This window comes from Mustela nigripes, chromosome 7, assembly GCF_022355385.1.
Source record: "Mustela nigripes isolate SB6536 chromosome 7, MUSNIG.SB6536, whole genome shotgun sequence".
Taxonomy (NCBI): Eukaryota; Metazoa; Chordata; class Mammalia; order Carnivora; family Mustelidae; genus Mustela; species Mustela nigripes.
Window position 1 is genome coordinate 6,930,587 of NC_081563.1, and position 27,206 is coordinate 6,957,792.

Sequence of the window (27,206 nt, forward strand, 5' to 3'; positions counted from 1 at the left end):
CCTCTCTTGCTGCTCCCGCCCCCTTCCCAAGCCCCAGAGTGGTTGTTCTCTCCACCCCACCTTTGCTGTTGACTTGAGGGAGTCAGCCTGGCCTGTCTTGCTTTGGGGTGATGTATGCTTCAGGTCAAACTTGGAGAGATCCAGGCTGATGGCCTGGCCTCTGATTTTGTCTCCCACTATGGTTCCCACCTGGTGTTGGGCACAGGGCTGTGTGAGTACAAGTGGCCTCGCCCTAGGAAATGATAATCAGGTCTCTGACAAAAGTCAGAGAGTTCATAAAAACATGCTTTTGTGTGTGGTGATTTTAACAGGTGAATGCATGTGCCCGTGGATGGTTCTAGATGCATCTGCTCATGGATATTTCTAGATGCACGTGCCCGTGGATGGCTCTAGATGCACATGCCTGTGGATGGTTCTAGATGCATCTGCCCATAAATGGTTCTAGATGCACGTGCCCGTGGATGGTTCTAGATGCGCGTGCCCGTGGGTGGCTCTTGATGCGCGTGCCCATGGGTGGCTCTTGATGCGCGTGCCCGTGGGGGTGGTTCTAGATGCATGTGCCCGTGGGTGGTTCTGGTTGCGTGTACCTGTTCATGGTTCTCGATGCGCATGCCTGTGGGCCTCCTGGTCACTTTATATTTCAGCTCTACCTGACAGGCATCAATAAGCACCGCCTGGTGTGGGAGCAAGTTCCAGAACTGCAGGCCCTTACCCTGCCCTGGGGCGGGTGGGGGTGGGTGGCCCACAGCAGGTGGGGGATGGAGATAGGGCCCTGGTGTGGCGGGAACCCTCAGAGGGGTCCCTCAGGCCTTGTTGGACGAGGTGGTGGCTAAGCAAGCCAATTTCGTCTCTTGGAAACTGTTCCCTATTAATCAAATAATAACGAATGTGCTGTGTTTGGATCCACCAGGGAAAGCGCCGTGAGCTAAAAGGCAATGTAAGCTCAGGCAGGCCAGATTTACTTGGACTTCGAGAAGTTCGGCTTACGGTTTTAGAAAAGGAAAAGGCTCAGGCCTCATAAGCGCCCCCCCCCCCCCCCCCCCCCCCGCCCCGTGTGTCCTTGAAACCTTTCCCTTCTTGAAATGTGCTTCTTAACATTCTGGAAAAAACAACTTTCTCCTTCTATATATGGACCTTATCGGGACGCGCAGACGCATACCTGGTCCTCTTATCTTCCGCAAACGTCGGGGTTGGGCCCTGGGGAGGTGGTGGGAGGGGTGGTAGGTACACAGATACTGGACTTGGCGTTGTGCCCAGCCAGGTAGGGCGAAACACTGGTGTGGGGGCCCCTGCTGGAGATTGCTAGGAGCCCTTTGCGGCTTGCCTTCATGAATTCCTCCTTTCCCTTGGAGGTGACGACGAACCTGGTGCCCGGCAGTGCTGCAGCCCGGTGGGGCATGTGGCAAAGGAGAGAGGGGCAGCATGTGTGCATGTTCCTGTGTGTCCACAGGGACATGCATGGAATTGGGGGTGGGGTGGGGGTTGGGATTTCGACCTGGTGGGTGTCCGGCCTGTTCCGCGCATTCGTGTGCACCTGTGGACGCTCTAGGGCCTCGTGCATAACTGGACCGTCTCCGTGAGGAGCGGTTAGTTCAGTGCTGACAGGAAGAGGCTCCAAGGAGTGTCAGACGTGCTGGCCTCGGGGTGGGTTGTTGTGTCTGACCCCAGGCATGGTCCCCCATGGAGGGCAGAGGGGTGACAGTGAGCGAGCCCTCGGACAGGCTGTCCTGGGATGCTTGGACATGGGGGTTGGGCTCCAGATACGAGGCGACCACTGGCACTGGCCCCTTGCAGACCACGGGAGCCTGCCCAGGGTGGTGACCCACAAAGACACCACCTCGGCGAGAGAGGAAGGGTGCTTTCCTCTGTTAAGTGACACCCTGCTCCTGGGTCAGGACGGGCTTGCAGGTGGCGACCCTGTCAAGGAAGGGTCAGGTTCTAATCCTGACCCCCAACAAGCTTCTGCCCTCCCTCTCTGTGGTCCTCAGTCTCCCCATCTGTATGGCGAAGGGCTTATCTGAGGCTGTTAGTGAATTGGACATGTTATGGGGTGCAGGCCCGACCCACAGCCTTCAGCCCCAGGGTCCCCAGCAGGGAGAGAGGACCTTGGAGGGACCACATTTTCTTCCCATGGCCCGTGGACACTAGCCTTCGTTTCCGGGTGGCCTGCTTGGCCTCCTCACCCCCTGCTTCACACTTTCCCCGCAGGGCTGCTCCATTCACCTAGAGAGCCCCCCCCAGGTGGCCAGGTGAGGCACCCAGGAAGTCCCCCCTGCCGAGCCTGGGCTGTCTCACCCACAGATGGCAGTGTGCCGTGGAGGACAGGGACCTGGCTTCCAGACATGGCCCTTTGCTGCCCTTGTGGCGCCATTGCCCGGGTTTGGTCCTGGTCCTGGTCACGAAATTTCCACATAGCTATTCATGGGTGATGACACAGAGACCTTGGGGCACAGGCGAGCCACCCCCTCCTCATGTCACAACTGGGTCTTGGGACCTTTCTCTCTCCCTCAGAGGCCTGTTCCTCTGGCCCCAAGCTTCAGAGATAATGGATACCCCGTGGGGGTCTTCCTCTTACGTTAAAGCACAGCAGCACACTGCTGGAACGTGGGGGTACAGCGGACGGTCCCCGTCTAGTGTCACCAGAGGTCCCAATTTCACGTCTGCTTTATCTCTGCTTCTGTTCATCCCCCTGTGGGGCTGAGGAGCAGAAACACTGCGTTTCCTTGGCGTGAGCCACACTGGAGGGCCGTGGGCCACGCTGCCTAAGGACAGGGGAGACCTTGCGTGAGAGGCACTTCCTTTGGGCGCCGTTGGGAATCCACTCAAGTGTGTGGAGCGTCCACTCCATGTCCTCCATCCATGACCGAGCGCCTGTTGTGTTCCAGTCACTGTTCCACGGAGGGGATGCGGGATGGGGGAGGCTGGCTGCCTGTGAGCCCCCAGTGCGGCTGCCGGAGCCCCACAGCTCCCTGGCCTGGAAGCCAAGGCTGGTCCTGGAGAAGGTGGCGAGTTTGAGGGTTTCCCCCGCCCCCTGCCTCTGGAAGACCGCTGGGTACCCCCTCCCTGTCCTTCATCCCTTCGGTGCCCTCCCTGGTGAGCAGAGCAGTGCTCCAGGGCCCCGAGAAAGGGAGCACTGCCTTGCTGCCCTGCACGTTGACCTGACCTTCCAGTAAGAACGCTGAACAGGTTCCTCCCCAGAGCAACAGCCACGGGCCGGGCCTGTGAGGACAGCGGCCCTGAGTGGCTGAGGGCAATGGCCTGTGAGCCTGTGGGCCTGTGGGCCTGTGGGCCATGGGCCCGGGGTAAGGGACAGGTGGGCAAGATTCCCTGACTGGAAGGGGAGGCAGGAGAGGAAACTGAGGCCGCGGGCGGAGGGGCTTGTCCAGGAAGGGGCAGTACGGGGTCTCCCAGCAAGTTCTCTCGGCCCCACGCTGAGGCGCTTCTCCATGAATAAGACATGTGGTGGGTGGAGGCTGGAAGTATCATCCTTATCCTCTGACTGATAATAGAAAAATTAAAATTTAAAGTGATCTAAAGTGACAAGTGACAGGAGCGTTCCTAGAAACGGGAGATTGGGTGTGGGAGCGGATCTCAGTGTAGACGATACCATCACAGAACGCCCTGCTGTCGGTGGGGTTTTAATGTTGCAGAGCTTTGTCAGCCAAGGAAAGAAATAAGGTCTCTCGGTTCCGGAGATGGTGGGAGTTCCTTCGTTTTCGCCACCTCGTGTCCCAGCTCAGGGCGCAGAGTCACACCACAGTGTTGCTTCTTGTGGGAAGTCCTGGGACTTCGTCCCAGGGACTTGAGGACCTTGGAGTTGGCACCCTAGGACCTGAGGCCCCTTCCTGCCTAGATTCCCCACTGGCCTTGAGAAGCCGGCCCTCTCCCCCGCCCGCCCTCAGCCTTCTGGAGCCAGAAAAGCCTCCCAGATTGGGTATGTCTGGGCCCTTGGGCAAGCTAGAAGCCCTGGCTGGCCTGGCCACCTCCCCAGAGATCTGTGGTGTCCTTACTCTGGATCACCTGGCCTTGTGCTTGGGGTCTCTCTCCTTTGTCCCAGTCTGGGTCAAACCTTCGGAACTCACAGGCCAGACCCACCTTAGCGCCCGCTCACCTGGGCTCCTGCAGAATTGACTTTGTGTACATTTTAGCTTCTAGGTCAGTGTTTTCCCCCTTGGGCCTCTAGCAAACACAGCCTGGACAGGTCCTCAAGTCCCCAAGTCTCCTGACCGGCTCTTCCAGGAGCTCGAGGCAACCTGGCTGGGTAGGCCTCCCCACCCCCCTCCTTCAGGGTGTCCTAGATCATCCCCCTCACTCACTGGGTCCTGTCTTCGAGGTCAGTGGGGCAGAACACGAGAGCCCAGGAGACACTGGACTGCCTAAAAGCCTTACTTTAATTAGAAAAGTTATGTAATGCAATATAGAACACGCATCAGGAAGTTGGCGAGATATAGGACAAAAAAAGTCACCCATCGTGGCCTTCCAACACGGATGGTCACCCCCCCCGCCCCGCTCCCGGCCGCGTGTTCCCTTCTGGCCTTGTTTGTCTTCATACACACCCCTGCCTCAGGGGTTGCCTGTTGACCCCTGACCTCTCCATTCTCGGGGGCTTTAGGGTCGTAACAGGGAGCACCTGCTTCTCGTATGTGTATGAAGGCCAGGCTGCAGGGACAGAAGTCTGCCCTGCCCTCCGGGACCTGCCCATGCAGACGGGAGGCGTGCGCTGGCTCTGAGGGAGGTACGGCTTCAAAGCAGCGGTGCCCTCTCGGAGCGCACGGGGAGGCAGGCACAGGTGTCCGATCCAAAGACGACGCACAGGACAAGAGTTGAGGTAGAGGCGGGAGCACAGTGTTGAGTGCTGGGTGGAAAGGGAAAGAATGCTTTGGACTGGGTACATCCAAGAAGGCTTCTTGGAAGAGCCTCTTGGGAGGGCCTGGGAACTGACTGAGCTGAGGGTCCACAGTGGGAGGAGCTGGGCAGAGGGGAGGCGGGCAGAGCCTTGTGCCCGAGGGCAGAGAGGAGGCGTCCTGACCGCCCCCCCCCCCCCCAGAGTGGCAGCTCCATGGGACAGGACCTTGTTGGTCTGCTCACCACCCAGAACAGGTTGCCTTGAAGTGTTGAGTGGAAGGGTGGGCAGACAGGGAGGTGTCTGTGTCCGTGCCTGGCCACACAGGAGTGGACTTCGGGAGATCTGGGCCTAGAGGGTCTTTGGAAGGATCTGGGGGGATCTGGGCCCAGAGATCTTTGGCGGGGGAAAAGGGGGGAATCTTCCCTAGTCAGCTGTCTTTAGGGAAGGAAATCCTACAAGAACAAAAAGGCAGGGGCAGTGGGTGGAGAAGTCCTACCCATCATCCCGGCGTAAGAGACCACATTTTGGTACCTGTCCTACCCCAGGAGGACAACCCTGCAGCCACGTAGCCCTATAGATGGCATTTCGTACATGAGATCATTCCTTAGGTACTGTGTGAAAACCTTTTTTTTTCATTCAGCAGCACTTTGTTCTCTGTAGAATTCTCTAGGCCCTGCCTGGACATTCGGCTGCTCGTCCTGGGGCTGGGAGGTTTTGGGGGCTTTGCTTGTCCCCAGAGCTGTGTGTCAGAGGCGTCTGGGTGAAGAAGGGAGTACGCAGGCAAACCGGGCAGAGGGCATGGGATCCACAGCCCCCCTGTTTCAGAGCGCGCAGGAAACTGCAGGCAAGCCTGTCTCACCAGGTGCAGAACGGACAGGGATGCAACCGCCCCGTTGTCGTTCACAGTTTTGACAGTGACCCCATTGTTTACTGGGATGAACGTGACTTCCAAGGTCAGAATCCACCTGATGGAGGGAAGCCTCAGCCTCTTCATAGCCCTGTGACCTTGGGGGGGGTGGTTCACTCTCTGACTGTGACCTTGGGGGGGGTTCACTCTCTGACTGTGGTTTCCTCCCTTGTGCCTGGACGCAGCACCTCCCTCGGAGGGGTCCGGGAGAAAATGAGACCCAGGCAGGTGTCTCCGTGCCAGTGCCTGGTGCGTACCAGGCGCTCAGCAAATGGTTTCCTTTCTGCTCTTCTTTTGTATCTGGGGAGAGAAAGAAGAACCAGCTGCAAAACCACCAATTAGTGAAATAATTAGGAGAGTAGTTGGAGAGAAGATAAATATTTCTATTAGCTGTGACTGCTTATTAATATCTAATTTTCAAAAATCCTGTTCTTGTGCTGAAAATGTTATGTCGGGGATCATACAACTGTGTGCATTTGTCAAAACTCACTGAACTGTGTACCTAAAAGGGGTGAATTTTAGTATATGTAAATTATACCTTAAAGAACTTGTCTTTACAAAAAAAGATCCGTTCTTAATGCTGATAAAGCATCCGAAAATACCCAGGTCTCGCATTAAGGGGAAATATGCCTGCTCTAGACGAAGAAGAAAAAACCCCGACATTTAAATTTCTTTTGACATTTAAATATTTTGCTATTGTTATTTCTTCTCTTGTTATAGAAGATAGACAGGTGAATTCAACAGGTGTCTATTGAATGCCTGCTATATGCCAGGCACTGTTTTTGGCTCTGGGGATACTCCTGAAACATAAAGTAACAAAGCTCCTGCCTTGAGGACAGGGGTTAGGAGGGGGACCAACGTGATAATTGAGCAAATTCCATCACGTTGGGAAGGAGCTGAGCAGAGTAATGGGGAGTGGGGGGTGTTGGAGGGAGGGGCTTACAATTTGAGATAAGTCAGTGGTGGCAGACCTCATTAAGAAGGTGTGATATTTGAGGGGTGCCTGGGTAGTGTGGTTGGTTGAGCGTCTGACTCTTGGTTTTGGCTCAGGTCATGATCTCGGGATTGTGGGATCGAGGCTGCGTCAGGTTCCACGTTCAGCGGGGACTCTGCTTGTCCCCCACATTCTGCCCCTCACCTTACTCATGCTCTCTGTCTCTCAAATAAGTAAATAAAATCTTAAAAAAAAAAAGTAAAAGGAAGAGATATTTGACCAAGTATGGGGACCGTCACCAGGGAGGATGGTCTAGGCAGAGCCGGTGCCAGATCCGAGGTGGGAGTGGGCCTGGCGGGCTTATGGGAGGGAAGGGTGTTGGGGGGAGAGCAATTTTGGAAGCAACAGCACCTCGCCTGGCAGGGTAGCCCCGGATCACACTGCCTTATAGTTTCTAGTCTCATGAATGTCAGAAAATACATGTCTCATTAAAGTTCAGTATAATGAGACTATTTTTTACATACTGCATCGTAACTTGTTTAATATAACTTATTGAAAACATCCTTCCGTTTTATTAAAACCATCCTTCGTGGCTCGATTTTGCAGGCTTTGGTCGTGTTTCATTCCTGGGCACGCACTGCTTATTTCACAGACACCCTGCTGTTCAGCGCTAGGTCCTTCTAGAGGCACCGTGGAGAGGTAGGGTGAGCTGGATGGCGTAGGCTGCACCCGCCCACAGTGGGTGGTCGGTGGGAGGGGGCCGAGCAGAAGCACAGCTCAGACATGGTACCTGTATGTCCAGACCTGCTGGGCACTTGGGATTCATTCTGGTTTTTTCCGCTGCTTTAGCACTTACCCGGAGAGGTGTATGGATAGGACTTGAGAATGTCACTGGCCTACTGCTTGCAGGTGAGTCTGGACTCTGACACCCACGTGCCCGGCCATTCTGGTCCTGTCTTGTGCACTTCGCTCCTCCTGGCCCACATCCAAGCCCACCTTCTGGAAGGTTCCGTGTGTCTCGGCTCCCGTCATGCCGTCACCTCCCTGAATGTTGTACTTGGAGGGTATCCGGCAGATGAGCAACTTCGGGGTGGAGCCAAGGCCAAGTTACTCACTGTAACACACAAACGGGGGCCGGCTCGCCGCTCTCCCTTCCGCTCGGCCCAGGGGCTGTGTTTGGCACTGAAATACAGAAGTGGTTATTAGGGAGTCCTGCCCTGAGGAACCGTCAGCCCAGCATCGAAGGTAAACTGATACACACAGAAGAACATCCAAAGTCCTCCAGGGCACAGCACGCTGTCCTCTGAGTGAGGACAGGGGGACACGCAGAAGAAAGCTTGTCTGAGCAGCGTGCAGAGAGGGGCTCCTGGAGAAAAACCACCTCACTTGGGGCCGAAGGCCTTCCTTGAGCCTAGTGGGCATTTCCAGGCTGTGGCCTCCTGTCAGCCTGGATGCTGGAGGCCAGGGTGATGCTGGCACTTTGGGGTAATTTGCCTGGTTTCACGGCTCTTAATGGGATTTGTGATGTTGTGGGATCCTGAATCCTGTGGATTCAACTGCCTGTGTCCCTGGGCATTTTCCAGATCTGTTCTGCACCTGCCTTGCCCACGGCAAAGTGCAGGGAGATATAATTTCAAGTTGGTATTGTTTTTTTTGTTTTTTTTTTTTTTTAAGGCTCCTTTGAAGGGAGGTGTGGGACTTATCTGTGCGAATAATCAACATTTCCAAGGTGCTCAGGGCTGGGGAAATTTGGTTGCAGCCGTGTTTTACCCCCTGTCTCCAAAGTAGGGCACTGCCCAGTGCAGGGCCCAGCCTCTGGGGTGAGGCTATGGCCTGCTGGGCACCTGGGCTGGAGAAGCATGTTCTTCAGAGTATTTTGGGTCTGGTTATGTATGTTCGGTGCTCATTGTAAAGAAGGTGAAAAATGCAGAAAAAAAAAGCAGATCTAAGCCCCTGTCCTGCGATTCAGAGAAATCACAGCTAACGTGGGCCGTTTCTTCTAGTTGGTATGAATTTATATACAGGACGGTGAGTGGACACAGTGGCCATACCACAAATTCATTCCATATCCCACCTTTCCAGTGAGCGTCATCGCCCATTCCTCCGGGTGCTTCACAAGCATTTATAAACTTAACTTTTGATGGCAAATCACGGAAGGATCTAGACATGGACCTACTTCAATCCAGCCTCTCGTTTCACAGGAGGCCGGCCTTGCCCTCCTGGGGATGTCGGGCGGAGGGTGGAGAGCGGGGTGTGGGCCTGGAGCCACCGTTGTGAACGCCGCACCCGCCCGCCTGCCCCCTCCCGCCAGGAGCACGGTCAAGTCTCCAGCACCCAGGCCTGGGCTGTCCGCCTGCGCCAAGTCTGCGATTCCGGAGACCGGATCTGAAGTTCGGCCCCCTGCTTCCCCCAGACCTGGTCTCCTTCTTTCTGTTTGCAAAATGTCCTTCACTGCGTGTTTCTAGAAAAACTGTGGAGGTGGGCAAGGTGTTGGTTGTGGGGGTGACTGTGCGGCCGCCGGTGAGGACGCCACAAACCTTTTTCTGGGTTTTTCTGGGGCGGCTGGGCTGTGTCTTTGCCCTTGGACTTCTGTGGGCTGCTGGAGGCTCTGGTGGTGGGGTCTGAGCTGTGGTGGCCTGGGGCCCCAGGGACAGTGGCTAGACCCTCCCTGCAGGCCTCAAGCCGTGGGGCCACAGCGACCCTGGACGGCTCCCGACAGCTGCTGTGGGCTTGGCCCTGACTGCCTGTGCATCTTCCCCTGCCCCCGCTGTGTATGACGTTATACCCGTGTCACCGTGGATAAAACCCTGGCGGGTGGGGGGACGCGGAATCCCAGAAGCTCTGCGAGGTTGGAGGGATGAGCTGAAAATGAGCTGAAACGTAGAGTTCACGGCGGGCTTTGCACTTTGGTTCAAGTGCAGATGCATTCATTCACGAGCGTGCAGGTGTGAGAAAGACCTGAGAAGCCGTGCGAGGCCGCGCTGCTCCCCATCGGTTGAACAGGACACATCGCAGCCCCTGCCCTTGAATCAGGAGTGGGCCCGGCGGCCCGTGTCCTCTGGGAGAGGTGTCTTGTAAGGGAAGGTAGACTCCCCACCCTGGGGCCACCTGGGGGTCCAGGCAGGAACCGTCATCTCCGCAGATGAGCTTGGCACAATTTTAACTGCGCCAGAGCCCACGCCCCAAGGGGGCCCCTGGAAGCTGCTGGTGCTGCTCTCTTGGCCGCCGTAAACTTGAAATTAAAAGAAGAATCCAGTTCTCAGGAAGTGTGCAAGCTTGCTCAGGCCTGGAGATCCCAGGCTCCCTCGCCCTGGGGCTGCCAGAAAGGTGTGTGGGCAGGTGCATGGTGGCAGAGCCCCGGGTCTCAGGCTGCCCCGTTTGTGGGCACAGCGGCCCGTGAGAACTGGCGAGGATCTGGGCAGGGGTGCTGCTGTGGCAGGGCGTGGGTGGAGGAGTGTTTGCTCGTTGCTCAAGTACACCCAGCCCCTAGGCTTTTTTCCAGCCAGGCTTCCTGCGGCCACCTGGCTGCCAGCCTCCCTGACTGTGACCCACCCAGGTGCCTTGCATATGGGAGCCAGGGGCACTGACCACAGCAGCCCACTGACTATGGTCTGTCCCTAGAGTGCTTGGGCCCCGAGGGCCTGCCTTGCCCTGCTTGGAAGGAGCTTCTTGGGAAGTCCCTGGCAAGGTTGTTCCCTGCAGTTCTCCCCTCTGTGTTTCCTCTCTCTCTGCATGACCAACTCATATTCATCCTTTAGGTCTCTGGATGTCACCTCCTCTAAGAAGCCTTCCCAGATCCTTAGGTAGGGCTGTAGGCCTGTCCGTGCCCATGGCCGCCAGCGTCCTGCACTCAGCTCTTCATGGCACATGTCACCTTGCCCTGGAATCTTCTGGCAGGGGGCCTGCTGCCATCTCCTGGAGGCATCTGGGTGCCCCAGAATCAAGCGCCACCAGGGAGGTCCATCTAACTGTGAAACACCCGGTAGGCCCTTGACCCAAGCAAGAAGCCACCTGTGCTCCTTCAAGATTAAACGTGGTGCTTTGAGCAACAGGCCAGGCCTGAGTCACTGAGCCCCAGGACAAGTCTTGCTCAGGGACCTCAGACCCCCCTTCCTGCTCAGACCTCTGCTGGCCTCCCACCTTCTCCGGCCCAGGGTGCCAGGTCCAGAGGGTTGAGGGACAACATGGATGCTGTGGGGTGGGTGGTGGGAGCATTCGCCTGAGGCCGAACAAAGGAGACATGTTTACTGAGCACAGTGCGGCGGAGAGGCAGTCTGCGGGGAGGCCGTGGGTGGGGCCTGCTTTTAAACGGGGAAGATGAGGAGATGCGGCAAAATCTGGAATTCTCCCTTTCTTGGTAACTGTGCCTGGTTGTAAGTAGCCCACGGTCAGTTGGGGCCTGTGGGTTTTGGGGAGGGGTGGTACAGTGAGAAGGAGGGAGAGAACCTTCAGCAGACGCCACGCCCAGCGCAGAGCCCGGTGTGGGGCTCCATCTCACGGCCCTGAGATCATGACCCGAGCTGAAATCGAGAGTCTGATGTTCAGCTGACGGGGCGGACCAGGCACCCGTGGATGTTATGAGATGGGTCACCTGAAGGGCTTGTCAGTAGTCAGCCAGGGGGTCGCCGCCTGGGACCTTCTACCTTCCATTGCTCAAGCTGTTTGCCTCCAAGCGGCTTCTCTGTAAGGAACTGCACTTGTCAGGCTCCCTCTCCCCTAAAGAACTTGGGGGGGGGGCACGTTGCTGATACCTTTTGTATAAATTCCCCACCTGGGTCCCTGTGCCCCCAGAACCTCCCGTCTGTAGAGCTCTCTGGAACGTTTGAGACTTTGGCCTGCAGAAAGACCCCCTCTTGTGGGATCTTAAAAATACTTGGGGAGAGGGGTGCCGCCTGGGTGGCTCAGTCAGTTAAGCCTTTGCCTTCGGCTCAGGTCCTGATCCCAGGGTCCTGGGATCGAGCCCCATGTCGACCTCTCTGCTCCGCGGGGAGCCTGCTTCTCCCTCTCCCTCTGCCCCTCCCCGTGCTTGCTCCCCCCTCCCGCTCCTTCTCTCTCATATAAATACATAAAATCTTTAAAAAAAAAAAAATAGGGCTCAGAAGGAAATGGCCACATGCCTAGTCCCGCAGGAAGGGCCGTGGCCGAGCTTCCCAGCCCACGTCAGCCAGAGCAGAGGCCCCGGGCTGCACCCTGGCCTGTGTGGGAGGAGTGTGAAGTGCGTGTGCCTGCCGTCATGGCCGAGTGTGGTCTACGCAAACCAGCCGCAGGGCTGCACGGCTTCCTGTCCCGCCCAGACCATTGAAACTTGGCTGCCGAGAGCCCCTCCCTGCTGGAGAGAAGCATGGGGAGCGTGGGCTTGCTTGTGCAAGACGTTCTTGAGCCGTGGGGGGGGGGGGTGCTCTGTGCCCTGCAGGACTGTTGGTCCTTTATTTGGGACGGAGGGACCTGCTTCCATCAGGGAAGTCCTCACTCAGGGCGAGGATCTGTCACCAGATGGGGGCAAGCAAAGGCACAGGGGAACATATCCACCTCAGGGCCTCTTGCCCTCTGCACAGCTGGGGGTCCAGCTTCATCATTCTGTGTGGGGGTGTGGAGGGCTCCGGTTCCCTGGAGAAGGTTCAGGGGCGTCCTTGGCCTCTGCCTGCTAGATGCCAGGAGGGACCCCATGCCCCAGTTAGTTGTAATAACCAAAAATGTCTGCAGTCACTGCCAAATGTCCCAGGGGAGCAGAATTGCCCGCAGAGGAGGACCACTAAATTGTGTGCATGTGCACATGCATGCGTGTGTGTGTGACCGCGTGTACACACACATGCATACACACTGCTTTCTGCAGGTGGCTGCGGGTGGGCAAGCTTGCTCTCTGGCCAGAGTCTGCTTCCTGTTACTTGCCCCTTCTCGTAAAAACAAATTTCCCTTTCATACACAGACAGCCGAGCAACTGTTGACCTCCGCCCTTGGGTTGGGGGGGGCGGCCGCGTGGAGGAGGTGGAGGCCCCAGGCTGAAAGGTCAGTCATTTCTTCAGTCGGGTCAGAAAGCCTCTTCGTGCCCAGGAGCCCACAGGCCAAGGTTGTTCTTGCGCAGACCGGTCTTGGAGGGGTGGGGACAGAGGGACGCGGGCTGTCTGCTCACGTCACCTGGCACGACTAGCCTCTGCAGAGAGAAAGTGGTTACTTCTCACTCCCCCCCAACCCTATGGCTCTGCGCCAGGCGCTGTGCTAGGCCCCCAGGTAAGACCTCGTTCTGGGTGGCTCAGCTGTTAAGTGTCTGCCTTCGGCTCAGGTCATGATCCCAGGGTCCTGGGATCGAGCCCCGCATCAAGGTCCTTGCTCAGCGGGAAGCCTGCTTCTTCCCCTCCCACTCCCCCTGCTTGTGTTCCCTCTCTTGAGAGAAACATCTGTCAAGTAAATAAATAAAATCTAAAAAACAAAATAACCTCAGTCCTTGGTCTGTCCCTCTGCTTGTGGGACTCCAGACGCTGGTCAGCAAGTTGCAGCAAAGTGAGCTCTAGAAGGGAGTGCCCGGCGGGGTGGGGGGCGCTGAGAGCTGGGGTCCAAAGGAAGGAGGGGTTCTCTGGGCACTCAGGGGGCGTTCTAGACAAGCGCGTAGCTCGTTGGTGGGCCAGAGCTTGGCAGTCAGAGAGAGAAACCTCCAGGTTCTCCTTCCCAACTGTGGCCCAAGCTGAGCACATGTGAAGCAAAGATACAAAATTGGAGATGTGAGGCTCTGCAAAGACCCCGCTGTGAGCGGCCTCCACTGAGCACCGGTGCGTGCAAGGGCTTTGCAAATGTTCTTTCTTGCCATCCCCCAAAAGCCCACCAGGGCACCTGGGGCCACAGAGGCGAGAACCTGTCCCGCGTTGCCCAGCGGTGCGAGGCTAGCTGTGCTGTGATCGATCCAGGTGATTCCTCCTGGTGGGCCCAGCTGGAAAGTGCAGTGTCCGGCCCCCTCGCTTTCCCCTCCTCCCTGGGCTGAATCCTGGAGGTGTCCGGGCCCAGAAATCCGCATGCTAGCCAGCAGGCCAACTCCGGGCTTGTGTTCCTGGCCCAGACGGTCGACCCTGTGGCCCCTGGGGAGAGCTGTCAGGGTCTGGAGGCGGTGGGTAAAAGGCCAGTCCTTCAGTGTAGACGCGCTCTGCACAGAAGCCCCACGTCTCCCAGGCCAAGCGGGGTTGGGCTGTGATTTTCCATTTGATGCTGGGCTGATGTCACTCGTGGCTGCAGGGTGGAAAGCCGTGTGGGCAGGTCTCGGGCGACAGCCATCTACATGGGGTGACGGCGGAATCCGGTGTCTGCTCCGCGGAGCAGTGTCGCTAATAGGATTCGCTGAGCCTTTGGGGTGTTTGTGGTGCCGCAGCTATTGCAGGAACTGAGGGGCTGCTCATTTGTGGGGAATGAATAATTTATTTGTGTTTTCGGATGACTTACTCCTTCATCACAGATACAGCGGCCGAGCTCAGCATGCTATGTTGGCTACTGAGTAAATGACTTGAGCAAGAGAACTGGCCTTCATCCCCATGGCCCTGGGCGCCCCTTTCCTGGCTCTTGGTTGAAGGCTGCGTTTGGGGGGAACCAGATCTGCCCCCCTCGGGCCACTTTCCTGTCTGTGGAGAAATTGTGCTTTCTCTGCTGGTCTCCTGCTTCAGTGAGCATGGCCCCCAGCTGGCTTGGGGGTGTCTAGAGTCCAAGCTGTGTTTGGTCACAGTCGCCCTTGAAAATGTCCCATTTGCACAAATGCCTGTGCCTGGGTTGCTCCCTGCTTTGGCTCCCGACACCACCCTTCACAATGCCATCCTTCCCGCCCAGCCCGCCCAGCCGGTCTTCCTCCAAGCCCACACCCGAGAGCCCACCAGGGCTCTGTGTTCAAAAGCGACATGAAGCCCAGTGTCACAAGCCCTCCGTGGTCCGGCCCCGTCGTTCCTCTGCAGCCTCACCCCACGTCTCGTCTCGGAGCTGCCAGCTCCCTGGTTCATTCATCAAGCAGGGACCAAGAGCCCCCCATGCCCCAGGCGCCGTGTCAGGGGTTGGCTGGGAGACGCGGGAGCAAGACCCTGCTGTTCCAAGGGGCGGGGAGCCCCAGAAGAAGGGTTCCAGGCAGGCCTCAGAGACCCCCAGGGCTCTGGGGACGCTGGGGACCAGGGAGGGTTGATGGCAGGGAGGCTCAGAATTGTTGGCGTCTTTCATCTGCCACACCTGCGGGAGAGGCTGGGGCCCCCAGAGGTAAACCACCCCGGGGTTGGGGGGCATGGGACCACCAGCGCCTTCAGTGGGGGCGAGAGGCCGGCACCTGGAGCCTGGCCTGAGGGGGCCGCTCTGCAGGCAGCCTGGCCCGGAGCCCCTCTGTCCACCCACCCTTCTCGCCCCTACACGGACCCCACCTCAGCCCTCCCCTTTGCACTGCCTTCCACTTCCCGACTTCTGGGGCTGCCCTCCTGGCTCTTTCGTCGATCCCTGAGGGCAGAGTTGGGTCTTTGGCATCCCTGTGGCTGGTGGGGGACACGTGGCCTACAGGCCAGCTAGTCTCCGTGGGCACAGTTCCACCTGCCTGGGTGGCCTTGAGAACGTGGCTTCCTGTCTCTGAGCTGGGTTTCCCCACCCATCGTGGGGCAGTGACCCCAAGAGCAGGACGAGGTGTGGATGGGCCCAGAGGTCCTGAGGCAGAGCTTTAACGGCTGCTGTTAGATCCCGGGGTCGGGCGTTGGAGCTGCATGAGGGTCCTTGGGATTCACTGCTTCCCGGGGTCCTCGAAGCTGCTTCCGGGCGTCCAAGAGCAGGAGGGAGAAGCAGCCCCAGAAGGACAGGTGACTTGCCCAAGGCCACGCAGCAGTAAGTCAGAGTCTAAATCTGACGTGCTCTGGGCTACATGCCTGGGAAGGGAAGCTTGGTACCCCTCCGCCCCCTGTTCCTGGCGCTCTGAGTACCTGCTGTCCCAGAGGCCTCTAGGCGGGGAATAGGTTTCCTGTCCTCTGCCACCTGGTCAGCCCTGTGGTTATGAGAGGAGGGGACTTTGGGTTGGCAGGTGCAGTAAGGGTGCCCTCACACCCCCCTCTCCAGCTGGGTCTGCATCTGGAGAGCAGAGAGCCGGGCTGTCCCCATGCTGCAACCTTGGCCCCCGTCCTCCGGTGACACCTTCCTTGGATCCTGCTTCAGATGCCAGGCAGAGCGGCAGGGGGACTGGCCAGAGGCCACTCCTACAAGTCTGGGACCAGCCTCCTCCCTGGGAGGAGCAGCCACCTTGACCCTTGATGGAGGACATGGGGCAGCCTCCTCCAGGCAGGACAGTGCCTCAGCCCACTTCCCTGAGTTGGAGTCCGGAGCCCACGTTCCCCTCCTCTCCTGGCTCTGGGGCTCCAGGCAAGACCCTGAGCTTGTCTGGGCCTCGGTGTCCTGGTGCATGAAGCGGGGGGAGACTGATTTGCTGTGCCCGCCCCAGGCTGTCCTGGAGGCCGGCTGGTGTCACGTCACACGTGTGGACCCGTGGCGGCCGTTCACCCGACGCGGAATGCCCGCGCTCTCCTGTGTCACGGACTGTCGTGGAAAAGGGCAGTCTTGACAGCCTGTCCCAAAGCTTTTCTCTTGCTCCTCCGACCTCATTATTAACAAAACTTCGCAGGGCGTTGAAGGGAGAGGCCTGTGGCCTGGCCCATGGGCTGTGTGACAGAGCCTGAGCACCGGGAGTCTGCGTGTGCCCGGCAAACCCAGGTGCCTGCGTGCCCCTCACCACGAGTTTGGGGTCCCACTTATGTTTCCCCTGCGGCCGCCTCATTGTTGGGATGTTGGCAGAGGCTCGATTTTTCTTGGTCCGACCGAACAGGACGCGCCTCCCGACACGGCCGGAGAGGAGCACCAGGGCGGCGATCCTGCGGCCTCTAGTCCAGGGCTCAGGGGCATCAGGGAGCTGCGGGGTTGGGGGCGGCAGCGACTAGGATGCGGGAGGTTCCAAGGATTCTGTTCGTGGGCATTAAGCCGTTTTATCTGCTTTCCTGGAGAGTCGAGAGTGAACAGACTTGAATTTGATGTCTCCAGAAAATGTACTTTGTGGAGAGAGACCTCAGTTCCTTGCTGCCCCTCAGGCCAGGGGCTCTTAGAAGCCCTTCTCCAGGGCCTGGTATTTTGGTAGTATTCTCTCGTTTTCAAAATTCTTCTGCCACAGCGGTGCTTAAACTAAAACTTTTTTTTTTTTTTTTTTTTTAACCAAAAGGCTCAGGTGGGAAAATCAAAGGACCCCTAAAGGCTAAGCGGTTTGGAATAGAAGAAATCTGGACTTCAGCTGGATCATTTTCTGAAATGCATTTCATGTCATCTTGTCCTGTGGTTACTCCATGAAAGTAAGATTTCCACAGCTAAACCCATGGGGGGAGTCAGGCATGCCGCTATGCCCCCCTCAAAGTTGAGTACATAAATCTGAGTCACAAAGATTTGAAGGCAAATAAACCGGACAGGGATGCCTGAGCGGCTCAGTCGGTTAAACGTCTGGCTTTGGCTCAGGTCATGATCCTAGGGTCGTGGGATCGAGCCCTGCGTTGGGGTTCCCTGTTCAGAGAAGCAGAGCCTGCTTCTCCCTCTGCCTCTGCTCCTCCTGCTTGTGCTCTCTCTGTCTCTCACAAATAAATAAATAACATCTTTAGAAACAAACAAACCAGTCATATGTTAGAGGGTCTGAGAAGTCCTGCAGTAAAGAAACCAATTTAACTCTGTGGCAGGAAGTAATTTGCACATGTCCGTGACCAGGAGCCTTTCTTACCTTTCACATTCTGTGAGTGCAACTAAGGTCTTTTAGTGGAACAGTGGAGCCCCGGCGAGGATGAGACGCGGTCGTATTTTCCTTCGGAAGGGTATATATATTTTCCTTCGCGTCAGTTCGGACTCTGTTGAAAGGGGTAGAAAAAACGGTCCCAAAGTGGGTTAAAGCAAACAAGGTTAATTCAGTACCTCACAACACGGAGGGGTCCTGGCTGGACTGGGTGGGGACATGGCCAGGCTCCCGGATCTCTACTGCTGTGCTGCCCCTGTTCTCCGAGCCCCCGTGTGCCCCCTGCTGGCCCACTCTCTGTGGCTGAGGGTGGCGGGACGTCTGGTCATTCGTGGTGAGGGACAGAGCCCGATTGTGCTGGGAAAGCGAGGGAGTCCCCTTCGGGTCTGATGCGTTGGGAATGCTGGCAGTGTGGCACCGAGGATGATTGCTGTAGGAGGGAATAGATGCTGGGCGGGTGGGGGGGCACACAGTCCAAGTGCCATTTCCCTGGTTCCTTTTTCTGTTGTCCTGGCGAGGCGGACGGGGGGGGGGGGGCGGGTTTAGAACACCCGCTAAAGACCGGGGGGCTGACCTGAGAGGGCGGGACAGGAGGAGTGTGTGGGGGGTGTTGACCGGGTGCCCCTTTTCCGCTGGGCAGACTGGAGAGAGACCCATCATCGCTGCGGGGAAAGGAAGGCAGAGGCTCTTAGCTGGACCAGCGATGTGGCTGCTGAACTCCGAGGGGCCCTGGGAGTTCCACTAGCACGAGCGCCCCGAGGGCTACCCCGGCCCTTCGCTTTTCGGTGCTCCTCCTTTTTCCGGATCTCTGAGAATCTCTGACTTTCCCAATGATCACACACAACCCCTGGCCGCCGTGGCTTGGTTCTGAGATGCTCCTTATGGCTGGCGCTCGCTGACAGAGGACATCAGGTATTATTTATCGTAAAGAGGGGAGACCCTTCCCTTGCGAGGTGAGGTGGCGGTCAGAGGGATTTCCCTTCTCCCCACCCCGGACCAGCTGGCGGTCCTTTATGAACGTTCTAGCGTAATCTCTGTGTGTTTATTTATTTATTTTTTGCCTTTTGACCCCTTTCCCTCACTGTTCCTGCCCCACTCCCATTTGTGCCTTGGAAAGTCAGCCCTTTCAAGGCAGACTCAGCTTGACAAAACTCAGGAATCCCCAGTGCCTGGCACAGAGTAATTTCTTATAAATTTCAGCCTAGTACGTGGTTGGCTGGTGTTGTGGGGAATGGAGGCTGGCCGCTCGTAACACAGGGCCGCTGCTTCATGGACGTTCATGTCTCCCAGGGAGAGACATGTCCCTGGACAGATGTGACAGCCGTGCTCAGGTGAGGAAGGTGGGGTACAGAGAGGCTGGCCAGCCTGGGGGGTCATGGCTGAGCTGGCTTGCTGTCTTCCCACCGTTTCACAGGTGACAGGTGACGAGAAGACACCCCTGGCCTATGGCCTCAGCCAGGCTGGGGAGTGCTGGGAATCCTTCAGCCCTGCCTGGTGGGCCAGGGCGGCTGCAGAGATGACAGGGGGTGTTTTGCCCTCTTTGCTTGGCTTTTCGGTGAGGTTTCACTTGTGTGCATTTAAGTATGCATTTTCCCAAGAGGAGACAGCGCCCAGAAGCCCCCTCATGACTTTCTAATCCTTACCCCGTCAGGCATAGCCAGTCTCTGTTTCCATCACTGTGCACTTGTTTTCCGTGCGTTCATTCTTCTCGTAGATGGAACCCTAGAGCATGGAGTATTGTGTGTTGGGCGCTTTGCTCAGTGCCCTGTTGGAGATGTGTCCAGGTCGCGCCGCTGAGGTTCATTCTGATGCTTTGTGTTCTCCCGTCGGTATGAACACCCCACAGTTCATTCACTGGTCTGTTGCAGACGAACTTGGGCATTTCCAGCGGGGGCCGTGACACATCTTGTGTTTTGGTGGACGTGTGCCCATCCTGCCGCTGCGAATAGAGCAAGAAGCTGAGCTCCTAGTGTATGCGGTGTGTGCGGGCACCCTGGTAAATAACTCAACAGTTTCTCAGAGCGGTCGGAGAGAGGCTCCTTCGGTTTTGTGGCAGGATCACAAACCCCTGGTGATGGGAGCGGCCTCGGGGGCTACCGCCAAACAGCGGACACACTCACTGGAAGTCGGGGAGGCCGTTGGTCACCATGCAGTGGCCCAGGTGACCAGGGGGCTGGTGCCAGGCCACTTCCCCCGGGTGTCCTTCCCAGCCCTGCTCCCCTCTCTGAGACTTGTGGCCTGGGTGGGGTCCCCTCGGGAGGGCACGCAGCCTCTTACCGTCCTTGAACCGAGCCGTGGAGGAAAATGCCTCTCGCAAGCGGCTGTTGTGCGAAACGTCTGTGCACAAGCATTCGGCGAGCGTCCTGCCTCACACCTGGAGACCGTGTTGGAATTCGTCGTTCCTAAGACTCCTGTGTCCCCTCAGACATAGTCATAATCCAAAACCCATCCATCTGGACTCCAGACCCCACTCTATTTTCCTCCCTCGGGGACTTTGCTCTCTAATGAAGTTAGAGTTCAGGATATATTAAAATAATTTGTCAGCTCTTGAGCACACATCCGCCCCTGGTGTGAACGGCGGGAGAGGCCGTTGGGTTCTCTGTGGGTCCCAGGTGGGGTGGGAAGTCTAGGTCTGGGTGTGAGGAGGCGTCAGGCACTGAAGGAAGATGCTTTCTAGCAGTTTCCTCAGGACTGGCCAGCAAGGTCAGTGGGCACTGCATCCCTCCTTGTGTGGGTCCAGGAACTGGGCCCAAAAGGCCCCCAGAACTGTAACTCCTTACATGGGGCAGGGAGAGGGGCTGCCTGGGCCATTTCGGGAGCTGAACTGAGCGTTCAGTGCCGTGTCCCTCCCTGAGTGTGTATCCCGAGAGACCTCCCCCGCTTCCTGCTGTGCACTGGGTCATGCCCTTGACTGCAGAGTGATGGCGTGAGCTTGTGTCTGGGCCCACCCCAGACGCGGGGCGCACATCTGAGCGTACCCAACTGGCCATGGGCTCAGAAGTGGAGCTGTTGTCCCTGCGTCTCACACACGCGTCGGGCACGCACGCTGCTTGTGTGTGGAGTACTTTCTGTGTCTGGCGGGGGGTCTCCGAGGCAGGGCTGCAGCTCAGCCTGCGACGTGTGCCTAGGGGACACATCCCGGGGTTCGAGGCCACCGGGCTCTGGTGGGTAGCCCTGCGGTTTGCCTACCTGCTCCTGTGAGCCTGCTCTTTGCCCTTCGGTCCGAAGACCTTGACCTGGAGTCCTTCGCCCCCACCCCAAACGGCTTTGTTGAAACGTAACTCACATGCCATATAATTCACCCATTTAAAGTACATGATGCACAAATAAGTAAATCAAAATCAAGTACACAATGCGATGGGTTTTAGTACATTTACACGTATGTGCAACCGTCCCTACGGTCAGTTTTAGAATACTTCCATCGCGCCGAAAGGAACCTCCCATCCCCTTCGGCCGTCCCTTCTACCTCCCCATCCCCCAGCCCTGAGAAACCGTGAATTTCTGTCTCTAGAGATTTCTTATCTGGACACTTTATGTAATGCGATCGTGTCATATTTATCCTTCTGTGTCTGATTTTTTTTCACTTGGCATAATCTTTTCAGGATTCAGCTGTGTTGTAACATGTGTCAATTTCATTTCTTTTTATGGCTGAATAATATTTCACCATATGAATATGCCACGTTCTGTTCTCATTCATCTGTTGATGGACATCTGGGTTGTTTCCACCTTTTGGTTATTATGCGCAGTGCTGCTGCAAACATTGTGTAGGAGTCTTTGTGTGGCTCTGTGTTTTCCTATCTCTTGGGTATATGCCCAGGAGCCAAGTTTCTGGGTTACATGGTGACTATATGTTTAATCATTTGAGGAACTGCCAGACTGTTTTCCAAAGCAGCTGCTCCATTAAATTCCTAATAGCAATGTATGAGGGTTCTGATTTTTCCAAATCCTTGTCAGTGCTTGTATAGATTTGACTTTTTAATTTCTAGAAATCTTAGCAGGTGTGAAGTGGTATCTCATTGTGCTTCTGATTTGTGTCTCTCTAATAACTAATGATGTTGAGAATCTTTTCATGTGTTTTATTGGTCTTTGTATGTCTTCTTAGAGGACTGTCTATTCACAACCTTTGCCCATACTTTAATTGGTTTATAAGCCTTTCTGTTGAATTATAAGGGTTCTTTATATATTCTAGATACAAGTCCTTTATCAGTTATATGATTTGCAAATATGTCCACCCATTTTGTGGGTTGTCTTTTCATTTTCTTGTCTGTGTCCTCTAAAGCACAAATCTTACATTTTGATGAATTCCAATTTATTTATCTTATGTGGTTTTTTTTTTTTTTTGCTTTTGGTGTTGTATCTAAGAATCCTTTGCCAAATCCAAAATTATGAAGATTTAACCTTATGGTTTTTTTCTAAGAGTTTTATAGTTTGGGTTCTTGCATTAAGTTCTCTGACCCATTTTGAGTTAATTTTCTATATGATGTGAAGTAAGGGTCCAGCTTCATTCTTTTGCATGTGGCTATGTTGTCCCATCACCATTTGTCTACAAGATACTCTTTCCCTATCGGCTGGCTAGTCGAGGCACACTGGTTCCAAATCAGTTGACCAAAGATGTGTGGGTTTATTTTTGGATCCTTAATTCTGTTTCATTGATTCTGATTTATGGGCCAATACCATACTATCTTGGTTATTATTGCTTTGCAGTAAGTTTTGAAATTGAGAGGTGTGACTCCTATGTTCTTGTTCTTTAGGATTGTTCTGACGACCCTGGGTCCCTTGCAATTCCATATGAAATTTAGAATCAGCTTGTCAGTTTCTGCAAAGAAGTAAGCTGGGATTCTGATGGGGGATTGTATCGAATCTATAGATTAGTTTGGGGAGTATTGCCATCTTAATAATGTTAAGTCCTTCTGATTCATGAGCATAGGATATTTTCCCAATTATTTAGATCTTCTTTTTTCCCCCCAACAATATTTTATATGTTTTCAAAGTATAAATTCTGCACGTCTTTTGTTCCTATTCTATTCTTTTTGATGCTATTACTAATGGAATTATTTTCTCAATTTCATTTTTGGGTTTTTCATTGCAACTATATGGAAATGCAGTTGATTTTTTTTTTTCAAGATTATTTGTTTATTTATTTGACAGAGAGAGACACACATGGGAGAGGGGAACACAAGCAGGGAGAGTGGGAGAGGGAGAAGCAGGCTTCCCGTTGAGCAGGGAGCGAGATGCGGGGCTCCATTCCAGGACTCTGAGATCATGACCTGAGTCAAAGGTAGATGCCTAATGACTGAGGCACACAGGTGCCCTATGACTGATTTTTGTATATTGATCATATATCCAGCAACCTTGCTAAAGTGTTAGGCTTTTTTTTTTTTTTTAAAGTGGAATCTTTAGGATTTTCTATATACAAGATAATGTCATCTGCAGATAGAGATCATTTTACTTCTTTTCTAATCCTGTACTTCATTTTCTTGCCTTATTAGCCTGGTTAGAACCTCTAGGATATTGTTGAATAGAAGTGGTGAGAGCGGGCAACCTTGTCTCAGTGCTCATCTGAGGTAGAGAGCATTTCGTCTTTCACCATTAAGTAGGATGTTGGCCTCGTCAGGTTGAAGAAATTCCCTTCTATTCCTAGACTATTTAGTGTTTTTATTATGAAAGTGTTGGATTTTGTCAAGTACCTTTTCTGCATCAATTAAGCGTGTGATTTTTGCTTTTTACTTTTATTGATAAGCTATACTTCACGAATTGATTTTCAGATGGTAAACCAACCTTGCGTTCCTGAGATAAATCCCAGTTGGTCATGGTGTAAAATTCTTTCTATTCTTCAGGTCACTGGTTTTGGTACACTAGTGCTTTGTTGATTTTTGTTTGTTTTTGCATCTGTGTGCATTAGAGACCGGTCTGTATCTTCTCTGCTGAAGTCTGTCTGGTTTTGATATCAGGTAATACTGGCCTTATAGGACAAGTTGGGAAGTGTTCCCTCTTATTCTATTTTTTTTTGGAAGAATTTGTGAAAATTGGTATTGATTCTTTCGATGTTTGTGGAATTCAGCAGTGAAGCCCTTTGGGTCTGGGCTTTTTTGTGTGCGAGTCGCACTTTGCTTGCTGATTCCATCCAGTGCCTCGTCCGTCATAGGCATTTCGGAGGGTCTCCTTTGTTCCAGCTTGTCTATTCTTCTCGGGGAAGGGGTGGTGTCCGGGTCTCTCCACCGGCTCCGAGTCCTAGAAGCACATTCCTTCTGCTCTTTCGGTCACTGTTCTCATTCACTGACTCTTCTGTGTGCCAAACACGTTTCTGTGCATTAGCTCGTTTAGTTTTTACAAGAACTGGGTGCACCAGGTGAGGGCGATTATCACCTCCCTTTTACGTACCTAGAAACTGAGGCAGAGAGAAGTTAAACAGTGGGTCAGGGTCACACCGCCAGGCAACAGAAGAGCTAGGATTCGAGCCAGGCGGTCCGGCCACACAGCCCTCTCCGGTGTCCTTCTCCCTGCTCTCCTGAGGCCCTGCTTTCTGCTAGGAGCTGGGAGTACAAAAGTAGGTCAGACCTGATCATTGCCCAAGTGACTCCCCAGGAACCCCAAACCTGAGAGAAGGCGGTATCTTATGTCTAACATGAGCAAGGGGCTGGGGAAGGTGGGGTGTCAGGAAGGACCCCATGGGGCAAGTGATGTGGGAAGCGAGCTTCAAAGGACGGTCCAGTTCAGGGGTGCTTGTGGCTTTTGTCCAGGCCTTTGTCTTTCGTGTCTCGTCTCTCCCAGGTCCTCAGCAGAAGGGCCTCACAGAGAACCTTACCCTGGGATGCTGATGGCCGAGACTCCCCACTGGCGGGAGTCTGGAGCAGTGGGACTGTGCCCCGTGTGTCTGTTTGAATCACCCAGGCCTCTGCACTTAGCTCTTCTGGAGAGGAAGAGGCCAACCATTTGCAAGACAATTGCTAGACAGAAATCAGGAGCCGCCAGACATAACTCAACATAATTATTTCTGCATAATGACTTCTGCTACTTGATTCAGTCTTGAGCAACGACTGTAATCTTTATCTGTCACGGAAAGCTGGTGGCTCGGGAGCCCCTGTGGCTCAGCGATAGAGCCCGGAGGAAATTTGCAATTTGAGTTAATGGAGTGTTCCCAGGCAGCTGGGGAGACAGAGGCTTCAAGGCCTCCAGAATGATGGACCCTCCTCTGGCGAGGAAGCCTGATGGCAGTGCCAGCCGGCCTCTGAGGGGACACAGCCCACAGGCTTTGTCGCAGATGGGGAAACAGAATGGCAGAGATGACAGGGCGTGCCCAGGTCACAAGGCCACTTAGCGGCAGAGGCACACCCGGAAACAGAGCTTCTCCTCCTCTGCTCTCTTGCCACACAGTACTTTCCCGAACGAGCTGGTGTGTGCCTCTGGGACCGGAAGAGCTTCAATGGAAGGTGTCTGTGTGGACCAGGAATGTTCTCAGCTGGCACTTGGGGCCCTGAGCTGGTAACTGAGCATGTTGACTGTTGAGGGCTGCCCCCAGGAGACTGGAAGTGGTAGGGCCTTTGTAGCGGACAGGCAATTGACCTTGACCCAAGCGCGGTCCAGGGGCATGAACCATGCAGTGCGTGTGGTGGCTGAATGTGTCCTGGAGGGCAGGGTCTCCCTGAGAGGGCTAAGGGCTGGGGGAGCCCCTGCTCTGGCTCTAGGCTCCCCTGACTCACAGGGGCGCCTTCTCACTGCATTCCCACAGTCTCCTAGAAGCTCCTGTAACTAACGGAGAGAGCAGGCCTGGGTTTGGGGATTGGCATTTTTGGCATCCCACTTAGCCACCTCTGACCGCGGCAAATGTCCCCAAGTATGTTTGCCCCTCTGTGAACTGGGGGTTAGAATGGGCTCTCCCTGCGAGGACTGCTAAAAGGGTGGAACTCAAGGCTTCTAGCACATTCTGCTGCTGGCTCTGTTACTGGGTTTTGCAAAGGTGACCTTGGGGAGGGCCCTTGACCACATCTGGACCTGATTTTCCCTGAGTGTCAAAGCAGGGTTTACAGAGCCACAAGATGGCTTAGCTAAGATCATGGACTTGAAAGTGCCTTTAAAAAATATGGGACAAGGGGGAGCACAGAGGACTTTTGGGGAAGTAGAACTTCTCTGTATGATACTGTCATGTGGACATATGTCATCACACACCCGTCTAGACGCACAGAAGGAACACCAGTGAGAGTGGGTGCCACCTATGGATTTGGGGTGATGTGTGTCGACCTAGGATCATCAGCTGTCAGAAATGTGCCGCCATATGGGCATGCCGATCCTGGGGAAGGCTGCTCATGTTTGCCGTGAAACATTGAACTGCTCTAAAAATAAAGTCTATTAAAAAATACATTATATAATGGAATAAAATATATACATAAATATTTGAAATACCGTGTACACATATATGTGTGTCTGTATACGTGTGTGTGTGTGTGTGCGTGTGTGTGTGTGTCAGTGGCTCTGTCTAAAAGCTCAGTGACCTTCCTGTGGGAATTTCTGGTGGGAAGATGTATGACTTTTCTACTCGAGGCCTCAGAGCCCAGTGGGGAGTTTAAATAACGGACTTGGCTTAGAAGTTCTGTATTGGTGACTTGGGATAGGATTTTAACCCTGAGGCAAGTGCGCTCTGCTTCCGGGAACGTCTATGTGATGCCTCTGGGGGCCCTCATTTGTCAAATGTTGATTACTTATTGAGTGCCACTGTATACCCGCCGCCAGAGGCAGAGGCAGTCCCTTCCGGCCCTCCCGCCTCTCCGAGCCGGTTGGAGGAGACGCAGCCCCTCCTTCTGCAGGAGCAAAGGCGCGAGGGGCGCCCCGCTCGCACCTGTACCGTCCAGGGTAGGAGACAACCACGGGTTACAGGAAAAGAACTGGGAAGTGTGCTTAGATTAGGAAGAAGAATGGGGTTTCAGGCGAAGAGACGCCATGACAGGGGACTGGGGCTCGAGAAAGAGCCAGCCAGAGGGGAAGGCGGCTGCGAGAGCCCAGGACGGTCTGGGCTCCGTTCTGGCTCTGCCGCTTGGAAGATACATGCCCTTGAGCGAGTAGTTCGCTTCTCTGAGCCTCAGCTTCCCCACCTGGAAACTGGGGTCAGTCGTTACATCTACCTCATAGGGCCGTTGGGAGGATCGAACTGGCCAGTGCAAATAAGTGCCCAGAAAGTTCTTAGCGCGGCCGTTGGTGACCACGAGAACATTGTATTTACACACCCCGTCCAGGGTGCAGCCTGTTCACAAGAAGGGGTGAAGGAGGAGGTCAGCTCTGTCGGCCACGCAGGCAGGGTGTGTGGAATGTGCTAGAAGCTGTTGGTGTGAGGATTGGAGGGGGTGGGGGAGTGGTTTGGGCCACCCAGGACGCCCACGGTGCCTGGGCGTCTCTTCTCACAGTGACCCTGTGACTCCGAGTGGTTGGTTCTTGGCTCCAGGTAGCTCGAGGTTGCTCAAGGTTGGCGACGCCCTTGGGCCGTTTCTGCATGCCGGGGTGGGAGCTTGTCTGCGGGAGCCCCTTTGAGCCTGCTCTGTGCCAGGCCGTGGTGTGCACGATCCCGGGGCCCTGATGGTGACCCTGTGGGTCAGAGCGTTGGGACAGGCCCAGTGACTCAGTGACGCTGCCAGCACCCCAGCCCCAGGTGTGCGGACCGCAGAGGCCGTCCTGGCTTTTGCTCCAACATGTGGCAGTCAGCCACGGCGTGGCTGGCATCTCCCCCGGAGACTGCTCCCAACAGGACTGCAGCAGGGCAGCAGGGACATATGCTCATGGC

General features: G+C 55.2%; 1 protein-coding gene across 3 annotated transcripts in view; it reads left to right on the plus strand.

The window, feature by feature from the left end:
* HPCAL1 (hippocalcin like 1) overlaps positions 1-27,206 on the plus strand; it is a 110,020-nt gene that overhangs the window by 57,236 nt on the left and 25,578 nt on the right. Inside the window, exon 3 of one of the 3 annotated variants that reach the window (XM_059405148.1) lies at positions 16,886-17,012. The exons of the other annotated variants lie outside the window; for them this stretch is intronic. The gene's annotated coding sequence lies outside the window, so the exon portion shown is untranslated. The remainder of the gene's footprint in view (positions 1-16,885; positions 17,013-27,206) is intronic. 3 annotated transcript variants of the gene reach the window in all.